This window comes from Chiloscyllium plagiosum, unplaced genomic scaffold, assembly GCF_037043375.1.
Source record: "Chiloscyllium plagiosum isolate Xiang-an unplaced genomic scaffold, Cpla_swu_hap1 HiC_scaffold_35, whole genome shotgun sequence".
In the NCBI taxonomy this organism is placed as follows: Eukaryota; Metazoa; Chordata; class Chondrichthyes; order Orectolobiformes; family Hemiscylliidae; genus Chiloscyllium; species Chiloscyllium plagiosum.
In genome coordinates this window covers 26,247,720-26,262,441 of record NW_028270173.1, presented here as the reverse complement: position 1 = coordinate 26,262,441, position 14,722 = coordinate 26,247,720, and positions in this window count along the sequence as shown.

Sequence of the window (14,722 nt, the reverse complement as noted above, 5' to 3'; positions counted from 1 at the left end):
TTCTTTTGGGTGGATTTATTATCAGGCCAATGTTGAGTGTATTGGCTTGATCATATGGTTGGCAACCATTTGGCCATGATGTGTATAGAACTTGGGTAGTCATTTTGAGGTTGTGCAGGACATTGGTGAGGCCTCTTCTGGAGTACAGTGCCCATTTCTGGTTGCTTAGTCATAGGAAGGATATTATTAAGCTGGAGAAGGTCCAAAATGGATTTACCAGGATGTTGCCAGGTACAGAAGGTTTGAGTTATAAAGAAAGGCTGGATATGCTGGGACATTACTCACTGGAGCGTGGGAGGTTGTGAGTAACCCGATAGAAGTTTATAAAACAATAAGGGGTATAGATGGAGTTAATGGTGGTTGTCTTTTCTCTAGGATGGGGGATTTAAAGACGAGGGGGCACATTTTTAAAGTGAGAGGAGAGAGATTTGAAAAGATAGAAGGGGCAAAATTTTATACAGAGTGTGGTCCACATGTGGAACGAACTTCATGAGGATTAGATTACATTACATTACATTCCCTACAGTGTGGAAACAGACTCTTCAGCCCAACAAGTCCACACCAACCCTCCGAAGAGCAACCCACCCAGACCCATTCTCCCACATTTACCCTGACTAATCCACCTAACACTACGGGCAATTTAGCATGGCCAACTCACCTAACCTGCACATCTTTGGACTGTGAGAGGAAACTGGAGGACCCGGAGAAAACCCACGCAGACACGGGGAGAATGTGCAAACTCCACACAGACAGTTGCCCGAGGCGGGAATTAAACCTGCCAAAGTGTTCATCCGGAACTCGAAACTTGTCCAACCTGACTAGGCAAATATGATCTTGTTTGTCTTTCTTCATCTTCCATCACCTCTCATTACCTTTTGTGCTATCAATCTAATTTTCCGTTCACTCTTAGTCAATTTTATTTTCCTCTTCATTTTCTCTCTCATTGTACTGCATCCGGTCTGACCCCTGCTGGAATAAAGCACTTGGGAAGTGGTGTATGTGGGCACAATTGTAATATTTAAGAGATATTCGGATAAGTACAGGGGTAGGACAGGTTTGGAGGATTATGAGCCAGGAGCAGGCAGGTGGGACTAGTTTAGTTTGGAATTAAGCTTGGCATGGACAGGTTGAACCAAAGACTCTGTTTCTGTGCTGTATGACTCCATGACTGCATGTAGACCTTCATCTTGTCAGTGACAAGGCTGCCAATTTTAAAAAACAGATTGGCCTTGCTGAACACTTCTGATGGAGTGGCCTCTTTGTGTGAACACATTGAAGCTTTATACAAAATCAATACCAAAATGTCAGCAGTGTGTACCATCTATAAAATACTCTATGGACTTCAGGGCATCTTCCAAATCCAAATAGAAAGACCAAAGCCAGCAGTGGCATGAGAACACCTTCCCATGCAAGTTCCCCTCCAAGCCACGTACATTTGTGGTTTAGAAATGTAATACTGCTCCTTTGTGATTACTGGAATTCCCTCCCCAAGTCAGTGTTGGTGTATCTACGCTTCAGTGATTACATCAGTTCAGGAAGGCATGTCACCCCCATCTACTCCAGGGCAGTTAGGGATTGGCAATAAATGCTAACCCATCCAGAGATGCCCACACCTCAATAATGAATTTAAAACATGTGAAAGAAAAGTTCTGAAATTAAAGCCAAAATATGCTAATGTAACAAGGAAGGAACCATCTGCCGCTGGGAATAAAGTGGGCCAACTGGACCAATTATCTGGGGAAGAATGCTTACGAAAGACTGGGTTTAGTAGCATAAGGTTTCGATCAGTAATTGAGAAGATCAAGGAGCAATCTAAACTTTAAATTGGAAGATGCCTAACATCAATAGTTAGACGAGGAATCTAGCCAGGGTAAAATGGGGCAAACTCAAGAGAAGATAATGGAGGTACACATGAGTTACCTTTCAACAAGGGTAAGAAAAGTGGAGCCAAATTCAAAGGCATCATAGCTCCTTGAAAGTGGAGTCGCAGGTAGATAGGATAGTGAAGAAGGCGTTTGGTATGCTTTCCTTTATTAGTCAGAGTATTGAGTACAGGAGTTGGGAGGTCATGTTGCGACTGTACAGGATATTGATTAGACCACTGTTGGAATATTGTGTGCAATTCTGGTGTCCTTCCTATTGGAAAGATGTTGTGAAACTTGAAAGAGTTCAGAAAAGATTTACAAGGATGTTGCCAGGGTTGGAGGATTAGAGCTATAGGGAAAGGCTGAACAGGCTGGGGCTGTTTTCCCTGGAGCATCGGAAGCTGAGGGGTGACCTGATAGAGATTTACAAAATTATGAGGGGTATGGATAGGGTAAATAGGCAAAGTCTTTTCCCTGGGGTCGTCAGTCCAGAACTAGAGGGCATATGTTTCGGGTGAGAGGGGAAAGTTATAAAAGAGTCCTAAGGGGCAACTTTTTCACACAGAGGGTTGTACGTGTATAGAATGAGCTGCCAGAGGATGTGGTGGAGGCTGGTACAATTGCAACATTTCAGAGGCATTTGGATGGATATATGAATAGGAAGGGCCAGGTGCTGGCAGGTGGGACTGGATTAGGTTGGGATATCTGATCAGCATGGACGGGTTGGACCGAAGGGTCTGTTTCCATGCTGTACATCTCTATGACTCTTTGACTATGACAGGGTTAATCCAGTTTATGACGGAACTGAGAAATTGTGTATGAAGTATGTCAGGTAAATTAGTCCAGCAGGGGTCAGGCCGGATGCAGTACAATGAGGGAGAAAATGAAGAGAAAAATAAAATTGGCTAAGAGAGAATGGAAAATTAGATTGAAAGTTAGCATAAAAGGTAATCTATCAATTTTGTGACATGTGAGACTTCATTATCACAGTGGATAATGAGAGGTGATATGGGAGATGAAGAAAGGCAAACAACATCATATTTGCTTAGTCAGGTTGGGCAAGTTTAGAGTTCTGGATAAGCACTTGGTATTCAGGAACGCGTTCACATGCTTGCTGAGAAAGAGGATGTTGGCAAATGCCCCAGCAGAAATGGAGATGATGGAAGCAATAAAGAGGAACAGTGTTATTTTCACAAACCATGAGAACAGGACCAGCTGTCTTAAAGGGGCATCATCCCAACTACATACAAGGGTGACAGTTGATAGCTCGGATATGCTGGAAAGGTTGAATGTGCAAAGAGTGGATAAGTGCTCTGAGGCTGAAGGCTAAAATCCAAGGTGCTAAATGATATAGCAGTGCATGGAACAACAAAAGAGGAGAGAGGAGCTGCAAAGATGGTGAAAAGGCTTCAAAGGTGGGTAACCAAGCTGAAAACAGCACTTGCTGTTTGAAAGGAGGGGCTTCCTGAGCCGCAAAGGTGTATTTTCAACTGCAAAGGTTGGAGGAGGCTTCAATATGGGCAGAGTGAAAAGAGTGTCTGTATAGGGGAAAGAGGGGCTGCACCATCAGATAAAAGGTTTACCGAAAATGAATGAGACACCATTAAAAACTAAAACGTAGCCTGTAAATATCAAAAGTTACCTTTAGAAAATTTCAAAGGAAAAACATTTTTGACACAGTTCTTTTGAAGCAATATTCAATCGATATTCAGAGAGCCTTGAGTTAGTTAAAGAGAACCAGAATGAACTCATTAAAACTCGTTGAACCGAGAAGATAAAGAAGGCTGGTAAAAGGAACACTGGACATTGTCAATGTGGATTCAATGGAACTTGCTAACAAAGTACCACCAAAAAAGAAGCACAGTACAGGCCCTTTGGCCCTTGATCTTACTCCATGAACAAACTTGTGGCTGTACAGGACATTGGTTAGGCCACTGTTGGAATATTGCGTGCAATTCTGGTCTCCTTCCTATTGGAAAGATGTTGTGAAACTTGAAAGGGATCAGTAAAGATTTACAAGGATGTTGCCAGGGTTGGAGGGTTTGAGCTATAGGGAGAGGCTGAACAGGTGGGCTGTTTTCCCTGGAGCGTCGGAGCCTGAGGGGTGACCTTATAGAGGTTTACAAAATTATAAGGTTCATGGATAAGATTAAAAAAAAACTTTTCCCTCGGGTCGGGGAGTCCAGAACTAGAGGGCATAGGTTTAGGGTGAGAGGGGAAAGATATAAAAGAGACCTAAGGGGCAACCTTTTCACACAGAGGGTGGTACGTGTATGGAATGAGCTGCCAGAGGATGTGGTGGAGGATGGTACAATTGCAACTTTTAAGAGGCATTTGGATGGGTATATGAATAGGAAGGATTTGGAGGGATATGGGCCGGGTGCTGGCAGGTGGGACCAGATTGGGTTGGGATATCTGGTCGGCATGGACAGGTTGGACTGAAGGGTCTGTTTCCATGCTGTACATCTCTATGACTATATACCCACATTTTACTATCATCCATGTGCTTATCTAAAAGTCACTTAAGTGTTCCTAATGTATCTGACTCTACTGCCACTGCTGGCAATGAATTACACATACTCACCACACTCTCTGTAAAGTACCTATCTCTAACATTTCCCCTAAACCTTTCTCCAATCACCTTAAAATTATGCCCTCTTTTCTACTTGGGGAAAAGGTCTCTGGCTACCCAGTGTATCTTTGCCTCTCAACATCTTGTACAACTCTATCAAGCCATCGCTCATCCTTCTTGCTCCAAAGAATCTAAGAGTCTAAGATAATTGGATAAAGAATTAGCTGGGAAGTGAAAGAGTTGTGATGAATGCTTGATTTTCTGACTGGATGGTGGTAGAAATTGGTATTCCCCAAGATTCAGTGGCAGGGTCATTTTTTATGATATATATTACTAGACATTAGAAATAAGAGTAAAACGTTAAACTTTGCCAAGAACACCAAAGTTGGAGTTATTGAAGATGGGTATAATTGAGGTAATGGGTAAACTTCAGTATAACATTAAGATGGTAGAATGGTTGGATGAGAAACAGATAGTATTTAATATGGACTAATGTAAGGTAATGTGCCTTCATGGAAGAAATAAGGAGAGACAACATGTACTTAATTGCCATCTTCCAAACAGTGAGGATTCATGTGCAGGGATCGAGTCATAGAGTCATAGAGATGTACAGGATGCAGTGGAGACTTGCCAGAATGGTTCCATAATGAGGGAATATAATCACAGAGTTCAGCTGGAGAAACTGGAGCTATTATCTTTGACACAAAGGAAATGGAGGAGAGCCCTGTTAGCGGTTCTGTCTCCTTTTTCCTATCACTTCCCTCAACAGATTGTAATTTATTTCCTTCCTTTGTTTAATAGTATATGTACATTGCCTATTGTCTGTGTTGCAATCTGATTTTACAAAGATGGCAATGACTTCACAAAAACATTAAAAACTTGAAGTTGAATTTATTTAGATGCAGGTCAGAGATGACAGTGGCTGGTAATGATGGAGACACTTCATAAACATACACAAGGAGATTGAATTGGAAAATATGTAAATATTATCTCACTACCAATAATTCAAGAACAAATGAAGACAACTAAAAACAGTTCAAAGATTGTAGTGGCACCATTAAATTTCTTTCCAGTTGGCTAGTCAACAGTGAAGGGGTTACCAGTAGTTTTTCTCTTAAAGATGTTTTAAAAATTCTTCTGAGAATGTTTTACGAAACCAACTTCCACTTCATTGTTTTGTTTGAGGAAAGCTTTGCTTACAGTGTACAAAAGCAGACTGTTGGCTGTTTATTATAGAGAAGTAGCCTTCTCCTGTTTCTAAATTGTGTACAATTTACAAATATTTGTCTCACTGGGGAGTAATTTCAAAGAACCAACATCCAAACCTTTCCTTGTTTGTACAAATGGCTATTTTCTATTGTCCTGCATTAGATTCTGACTTACTTTCAAACTGACTCATGAACATTCACAACCTAGGGACTGCCAGTATTCAGAGGAGCAGTTAGACTCAATACTGTGAGAGTTACGTGATCAAACGTCCTTGGGTGGGGTGGTAGATGTTTGGAAGTGACAAGAAGAAGCAATTACTCTCAAGGTGAAGGCTTGTGTGGCAGATAGCCAGATGTCTATGGTTCATCTCTAGCCATCATTTACCGTATTGTCTGGTAAATATTTAAATCAACTTGTTCGGGCGTGGCATTTGTCTGGGGCAAGTGGGCCAGGTCATACAAATGGGACTTGAACTCAGCTCCTCTCGGCCACAGTGTACTAGAGGAATTACCACTGTACCACAATGAGGCTTTTATTTGTAAAATGGGCATGACTGGAAACCCTTATTTTTTTTATTTAAAAAATATATTTTATTCATAAAATTATTTGGGTCTCTATACAATTGGGCATGCCATTCTTGTGCACACATTACATTTCTTTACATACAGACATCAAAATTCATTTTTCCTATATACAAATCTGTACGTTTACTATCCAGCTCTTCTGCTGAGGCGTCAGCAGAGCCCAAATGTTCGTCTGAGGCAGGCAGATGTTACACGGTGGTCTTTCCCCACCGCGCCTTGGCGGCAGCTGCCCCAAGTTTCAGCGCGTCCCTCAACACGTAGTCCTGGACCTTGGAATGTGCCAGTCTGCAGCACTCAGTCGAGGTCAACAACTTCAGCTGGAAGATCAACAGGTTTCAGACCACCCAGAGAGCGTCCTTCACCGAGTTGATGATCCTCCAGGCACAGTTGATGTTCATCTCGGTGTGCATCCCGGGGAACAGACCGTAGAGCACAGAGTCTCGCATCAAGGCGCTGCTCGGGACTGACCTCGACAAACACCACTGCATTCATCCCTAGACTTCTTCTGCATAGGCACATTCCAGAAGGAGGTGTGTGACAGTCTCGTCCACCCCACAGCCGCTTCAAGGGCAGCGTGCGGTGTGGGCGAGAGAGTCTGGACGTGCATAAAGGATCTCACAGGCAGAGCCCTTCTCACCACCAGCCAAGTCATGTCTTGCTGCTTGTTGGAAAGTTTTGGCGATGAGACATTCTGCCAAATGGCTTTGACAGTCTGCTCAGGGAACCGCTCGATAGGATCTGCCCTCTCTTTTTCCTGAAGGGTCTCAAGGACACTACGTGCTGACCACTTCCTGATGGACTTGTGGTCAAAGGTGTTTTTCTTCATAAACTTCTCCACGAAGGACAGATGATACAGAACGGTCCAACTACTCGGAGCGTTCCATGGCAGCGAGGCCAGGCCCTTCTTTCGCAACACCGGGGACAGGTAGAACCTCAGTACGTAGTGACATTTGGTGTTTGTGTACCAGGGATCCACGCACAGCTTGATGCAGCCACACACAAAGGTGGCCATCAGGGTGAGGGTGGCATTGGGTGTATTTTTTCCCCCGTTGCCCAGATCTTTATACATCGAGTTCCTTTGGACCCGGTCCATCTTTGACCTCCATATAAATTAGAAGATTGTCCGGATGACTGCTGTGACACAGGTTCTGGGAATAGGCCAGACCTGTGCCACATATAACAGCAATGACAGTGCCTCACACCTGATGACCAGGTTTTTTCCCACGATGGAGAGCGACCGTAGCTTCCATCTGCCCAGTTTCTGCCTCACTTTCCTGATACGCTCCTCCCAAGATTTGGCGCACACCCAGCTCCCCCGAACCAATTACCCAGCACTTTCAGGTGGTCGGTCCTGATGGTGAAGGGGATCGAGGATTGGTTGGCCCAGTTCCTGAAGAGCATGGCCTCGCTCTTGCCTCGGTTTACCTTGGCCCCTGAGGCCTGTTCAAACTGGTCACATATGCACATGGGTCTGCGCACGGACAGTGGATCCAAGCAGAAAACGGCGATGTCATCCATGTACAGGGAGGCCTTGACCTGCAGGCCCCTGCTGCCAGGAATTGTCACCCCTCTCAGGCTCGCATCCTTCCTGATGGACTCGGCAAATGGCTCTATGCAACACACAAACAAGGCAGGAGAGAGAGGGCAGCCCTGCCTGACTCCAGATCTGACTGGGAAGCTATCTGATTCCCACTCATTGATTGAGAATGCACTGACAATGTTGGTGTAGAGCAGTCTGATCCAATTGCAGATTCCTTCCCCAAAGCCCATTTTGAAGAGAACATCTCTCATATACCTGTGTGATATCCTGTCAAAGGCTTTCTCCTGGTCCATGCTGATCAGGCAGGTGCCTAACCCTCTGTCCTGCACGTAGGCGATCGTATCCCTGAGGAGTGCGAGACTCTCAGCGATCTTCCTGTCCAGTACAGCACAGGTTTGGTCAGGGTGAATCATCGACCCCAGAGCAGACCTGACCCGGTTGGCAATTACCTTTGACAGAATTTCGTAATCTGCATTCAACAGTGAGATTGGTCTCCAATTTCTGAGTTCCTCCCTCTTCCCCTTCCGCTTGTATATGAGGGTGATGATTCTGGATTAGTGGTGCTGGAAGAGCACAGCAGTTTAGGCAGCATCCGAGGAGCAGTAAAATTGACGTTTCGGGCAAAAGGCCTTCATCAGGAATTTTGGCTTTTGCCCGAAACATCGATTTTATTGCTCCTCGGATGCTGCATGACCTGCTGTGCTCTTCCAGCACCACTAATCCAGAATCGATTTCCAGCATCTGCAGTCATTGTTTTTACTATGAGGGTGATGATGCCTTTCCTCATGGATTCACTCATTGTACCTGCCCGAAGCATACTGACATACACCTCCAGCAGGTCCTGGCCAATCAAATCCCACAGAGCGGAATAGAGCTCGACCGGTAAGCCGTCGCTTCCGGGAGTTTTATTCTTTTCGAAGGACTCGAGGGCCTTGGTCAGCTCATCCAGAGATAGCGGCTGGTCCAGCCTCTCCCGTGTTCTGTCGTCTAAGACCTCCGTGATAGAGGACAGGAATGACTGGGAGGCCGCACTGTTGGTTGGCTTCGCATCATACAGACTGGCATAGAAGGATTTGCTGATCCTCATGATGTCAGCCTGAGATGACGTTACCGAGCCATCTTCTTCCTTCAGGCTGCCGAGCAGGGAGCTCTCTTTGTGCACCTTCTGGAAGAAGAAACGTGAGCACGTCTCCTCCTCCTCCACCAAGCGGACCCTGGCCGGAAAATTATCTTGGAGGCTTCTGAGGCAAAGAGCGAGGCTTGCTGGCCCTTCACCTCCTTGAGGTCCTCTGTGACATCAACCCCATTGTCTGCAGCAGGAGCAGGTTATGCATATTTTCCTGGAGCTGGGACAGTTTTCCCCGCCTCTCTCTCGCCTCCTGAACACCTTTGAGGATAAAGAACCTCTTGATGTTCCCTTTTACTGTTTCCCACCAGTCTGCTGGGAACTCAAAGAGGGACTTCATGGTTCTCCAACCTGCGTAGTGCCTCTTGAGCTCCTCAATGTTTCCCAGGGTCAACAGCTTTGTGTTCAGCTTCCACGTTCCCTTACCAGCCTGCTGCTCGTCCTGTAGGTGACAGTCGGCCAGCAGGAGGCAGTGGTCAGAGAAGAACACCGGCTTGACATCGGTGGATCTGTCCGAGAGTGTTTGGGACATAAACAGGTAATCTATCCTTAAGCGGATAGACCCATCTGCCTGTGACCAGGTGTATCTACGCTGCGCTCCGTCAGCAGGGGTGCTGAAGACGTCTGCAGCTTGGCATCTTTTACCGTGTCCATCAGGGCTCTGGACATGGTGTCCAGTTTACTGTCCCCCTGCCGGATCGTCCATCTGCGTCAATGATACAGTTGAAGTCTCCGGCCAGAATGACCGGCCTGGACATAGCCAGCAACAGTGGAAGCTGCTGCAGGACGGCCAACCGTTCACTCTTACCCACTGGGGCGTACACATTAATCAGTCTCAGGGGAGCATTCCTGTACATGACGTCGGTGATGAGGAGGCGCCCGCCCACCACCTCCTTAACCTCGGAGATGGTGAAGTTGCCTCCTCGCAACAGAATACGCAGGCCGGAGGCGCGGCTATTGTTGCCCCCCGACCAAACTGACGGCCCATGGGCCCACAAGCTCAAACATCTTCTGTAGCTGCTGAGATGCGGTATCCCACACTCCTGCAGAAACAGGACATCAGCTTTAATGTTGGCCAGGAAGGCCATCGTAGAAACACATTGATGCAGGCAACTCTTATCCCCATTTTAACAGTTTACAAGGTTACCAGTGTCCATTTGCTGCTGGTCTTGCCTCTCTGGGGTAGCTGTGTGCATCCCCGTAGTGACGGCAAACTGCTGGACCCTCCCAGGGCTGAGGTAGCTGTCCGGCTCCACGCTGGGGCCATTTCCCTGCTCTGGTGTCTTCGGGTTGGGCCCAGGGTCCGTATAGTCCAGTTCTCCATCTGACAGCGGGGCTGTCATAGGACCGCTGCTCCCAGTTACCTGGAGCTGTGGGCCGGTGGGTACCTCTTGGTTCTCACCGAGTGGGTGGAGGTCTTTACCCATCCCCTCAGAGAGATCGTCTTTTCCTGTTTGGGCGTTGCTGCCCTCCTTTTTCCCCACGGCGCTCTGTCTCTTCCTCTGGTGATGACCCTCCTTGCACCCGTCCACATCGTCGGAAGAGCTGCCTGTATCCTCATCGTGTAGGTATCATTTCCCCCTTTGCTGGGTGGATTTAGGGGCCTGACGAGGTTCCTCTTCCTGCTTTTGACAGTAATCCAATCATCTGCCTCCTTTGTTCCCACTTCTTCCATTTCCTCCATCTGTCTTGAAGGAGCTTGGATCCACTGCTGCACCTCCCTGCTGTCTGCAGTCTGCTCTGCTATAGCCTGCCCTTCCTTCTGGGTGCCTCCAGACACCGTTCCCATGCTAGTTTGTGGTACCTTGCTGGTCTTATGCGGTCCACGGCTCGTGTTGCCACCTCCGGCCATCTGTGCATAGGTGGCGGCCCCTCATCTTGGGCAGGCCTTGCACATGTGGCCAGCCTCTCAGCACAAATTAGTAGTCCTTTTTTTTATTTCAAAAATATACTTTATTCATAAAATACTTTGATGGTCTGTACAGCTGGACATGGCATACATATGTAAACATTCCATTTGTTTGCAGACCAAAACAGAGTAAGCATTCCTATTTCCAGGTCTGTACGATTGCATTTTTAGCTGAGGTGTCAGCAGAGCCCAAAATACTGCGTGGGCCCCCTGTTCTTCTTTAGGCAGGCAGATGTTACACGGTGGTCTTTCCCCACCATGCCTTGGCGGCAGCTGCCCCAAGCTTCAGCACGTCACTCACACGTAGACCTGGACCTTGGAATGTGCCAGTCTGCAACACTCAGTCGGGGTCAACTCCTTCAGCTGGAAGATCAGCAGGTTTCAGACCGCCCAGAGAGCATCCTTCACCGAGTTGATGATCCTCCAGGCACAGTTGATGTTCATCTCGGTGTGCGTCCCGGGGAACAGGCCGTAGAGCACGGAGTCCCATGTCACGGCGCTGCTCGGGACGAACCTCGACAAACACCACTGCATTCCTCTCCAGACTTCTTCTGCGAAGGCACATTCCAGAAGGAGGTGTGTGACAGTCTCGTCCAAGGGCAGCGTGCGGTCCAGCAGAGAGTCTGGGCGTGCATAAACGATCTCACATGCAGAGCCCTTCTCAACCAATTTGCTGTGCGTCTGGAGTCACATGTAGGCCAGAGCAGGTAAGAACGGTTACTTGTTTACTCCCCAAAAGGGCATTACAAAACCAGATAGGTTTTTCAACCAATCAATAATGAGTTCATGGTCATCAATAGGCTCTTATTTCCAGACTTTCATTGAATTTAAATTCTTCCACCTGCCTGACAGGATTCTATGTCCCCAGAACATGATTCTTTGGATTAACAGCCCAAAACTAATATACATAGGCGTCACCTATCTCGATGCTTACAAGATGAAAGCAATTATTTTATATAGATAGGTATTTATTGACTTTTCGTTCTCTGTGTGGGACAGATGTTCAGGATTGTGACAGGTTTAGGTAAGGCAAACAAATAAAGGTTATTCCCACTTGGCAATTGTGCAAGGATTCGCAACACAGATGTGACACTTTGGCAAGTGATACGGAGGTTATGAGTAGGAAGCTTTTCCACAGTGAGTAGTAATGAAGTCAGTGGTGGAGAGTGTTGGAAAGAGAGACAATGAATTATTTCAAAAGAATATAAGCTGGGCAGTTGAGGGAAATAAATTCACAGAATAGTGGGGACAGAGTGCAAATATGACAGCCTGGATTGCTCTAAAGTGAACCATCATAAACTGAGCACTCTTAGAGTTATAGAGTCCAACCAGTCCACGTTGACCATAATCCCAAACTAAAGTAGTCCCATCTGCCTGAGCTTGGCCCATATGCCCCCAAACATTTGTTATGTATAACGTGATCTGAATGTAGTCAGGAGTCCATGAGGGATTAGTCAATTATATAGGCAGGCACTGAGGAAGGAGGTGTGGCTGTAGTAGCGGGTCTGTTTCAGGAAGTGGCTGAAGAGCTTCAGGGCAGCGGAGATGACCTGAGGGGTGCAGTATAAGAGAGACTCACTGAATTCCTTGTGGAGGGATGTGGGAAAATTGTTAGATCTGAAGCAGCCATCTTGCCACATATTAAAAGCCTGGAAACCATTTTGAATCTCATACTAGTGCCTACTTGCTAAGCTTGTCATTTCCCAGGCTCAGTGAGGTGGTTGATCTTGCAGCTGTACTGATACCTGAAAAATGAATTCTTTCCCAGCATGGGAATGTTCTTCTTTTGCAAGAACCTATTATATACTAACACTTGCTTATCAGCTACTAACCAACACAGTCCAGACACTACGTGACTGAGGCTAGTGACAGGGCAAAATGCTGAACTTGCTCATTAAAATGCAATTAACGGTTTGCAAATTGTAAAATGTTTGTAACCTATATAAGCACGCAACGTTCTGTATCTCGTTGGAGTGACTTGTGACTACTCGGTTGACTTGTCTCTCCCCATGGGCTCACTAATAAACAGTGTTTATTATGTTTGGGGGCATATGGGCCAAGCTCAGGCAGATGGGACTACTTTAGTTTGGGATTATGGTCAACGTGGACTGGTTGGACTCTATAACTCTAAGAGTGCTCAGTTTATGATGGTTCACTTTAGAGCAATCCAGGCTGTCATATTTGCACTCTGTCCCCACTATTCTGTGAATTTATTTCCCTCAACTGCCCAGCTTATATTCTTTTGAAATAATTCATTGTCTCTCTTTCCAACACTCTCCACCACTGACTTCATTACTACTCACTGTGAAAAACTCAATGTTTGTGTGGCACAATTTACTTTTCTGTAAATTGGACCACTACGAATGAGTCACCCAGTGCATAATTCATTCCAAACCCAACAGAGGAGGAGAACTTCTTCAAGGTGAGCAACCTTGGAAGAGGTTTCACAGTAAGGTTACAATCGAAGAGAAGAAAGTGAGGACTGCAGATGCTGGAGATCAGAATCAAAAACTGTGATGCTGGAAAAGCACAGCAGATCAGGCAGCATCCAAGGAGCAGGAGAGTCGATGTTTAGAACATCAGCTCTTAATGAAGAGCTTATGATAGAAACATCGACTCTTCTGCTCCTCAGATGCTGCCTGACCAGCTGTGTTTATTCAGCGCTACACTTTTTGACCCTGAGTCTCCTGTTCACTGTTCTGGAACTGGAGAAGACTGAGAGACAGCCTTAACCTATTAATTATTTCAGGGAGGAAAAGATAGTGAGCACATTGACTCAGTGGTTAGCATTGCTGCCTCACAGCACTAGGGTCCCAGGATCGATTGCAGTTGCGGGCAACTGTCTGTGTGGAGTTTGCACGCTCTCCTGCATCTATGTGGGTTTTCCCTGGGTGCTCCAGTTTCCTCCCACCGTTCAAAGATGTACCGGTCAGGTGAATTGGCTACCTGAAATTGCCCATAGTGTTAGGTGCATTAGTCAGAGTCTGGATGGGTTATTCTTCGGAGGATCAGTGTGGACTTGTTGGGCCGAAGGGTCTGTTTCCACACTGTAGGATCCTAATCTAATCTATACACCTTGGATCCAAGGGAAAGCCTGTCTAAGGATTGGAGGGATCGTCTTTCCTGCCTTTGGTCACGTCTTTGGGCTGGGAGACTGCATTCTCCAATGTTCCCCTGGACCACTGTGGTGAGGACTACTTCTATACAGCTGCTGACTTCACTATGCACTGATTTGGATGGGGATGGAGAACAAACTTGTCTGCTGCAAATTAGGAGGGAGAGCCAGAATTTTAAATTTTTTGGCGCACCTACATGCAGTACATAGACATTCCAATTCCCACGATTTTCTGGGAATGTGTGTGGTAATTGGGAATGTGTTGGGGAACTGCGCCAACCCCTGGACTCCATGCCACTAGCGCAAGGCTGGGATTGTTCAACCCTATGACAATCAAAAAGTCAAGCAATGTCCACAGAGAGAAAAATAGAGTGAAATATTTCAGTCTGATGACTCTGATATGTCCAAATCACACATTAATGAAGACTGAATCTTTGTAACAACATAAGACATTTGCCACAGGGTTGGAGGATTTGAGCTATAGGGAGAGGCTGAACAGGCTGGGGCTGTTTTCCCTGGAGCGTCGGAGGCTGAGGGGTGACCTTATAGAAGTTTACAAAATTATGAGGGGAATGGATAGGGTAAGTAGGCAAACTCTTTTCCCTGGAGTTGAGGAGTCCAGAACTAGAGGGCATAGGTTTAGGGTGAGAGGGGAAAGATATAAAAGAGACCTAAGGGGCAACTTTTTCACACAGAGGGTGGTATGGGTATGGAATGAGCTGCCAGAGGAAGTGGTGGAGGCTGGTACAATTGTAACATTTAAGAGGCATTTGGATGGGTATATGAATAGGAAGAGTTTGGA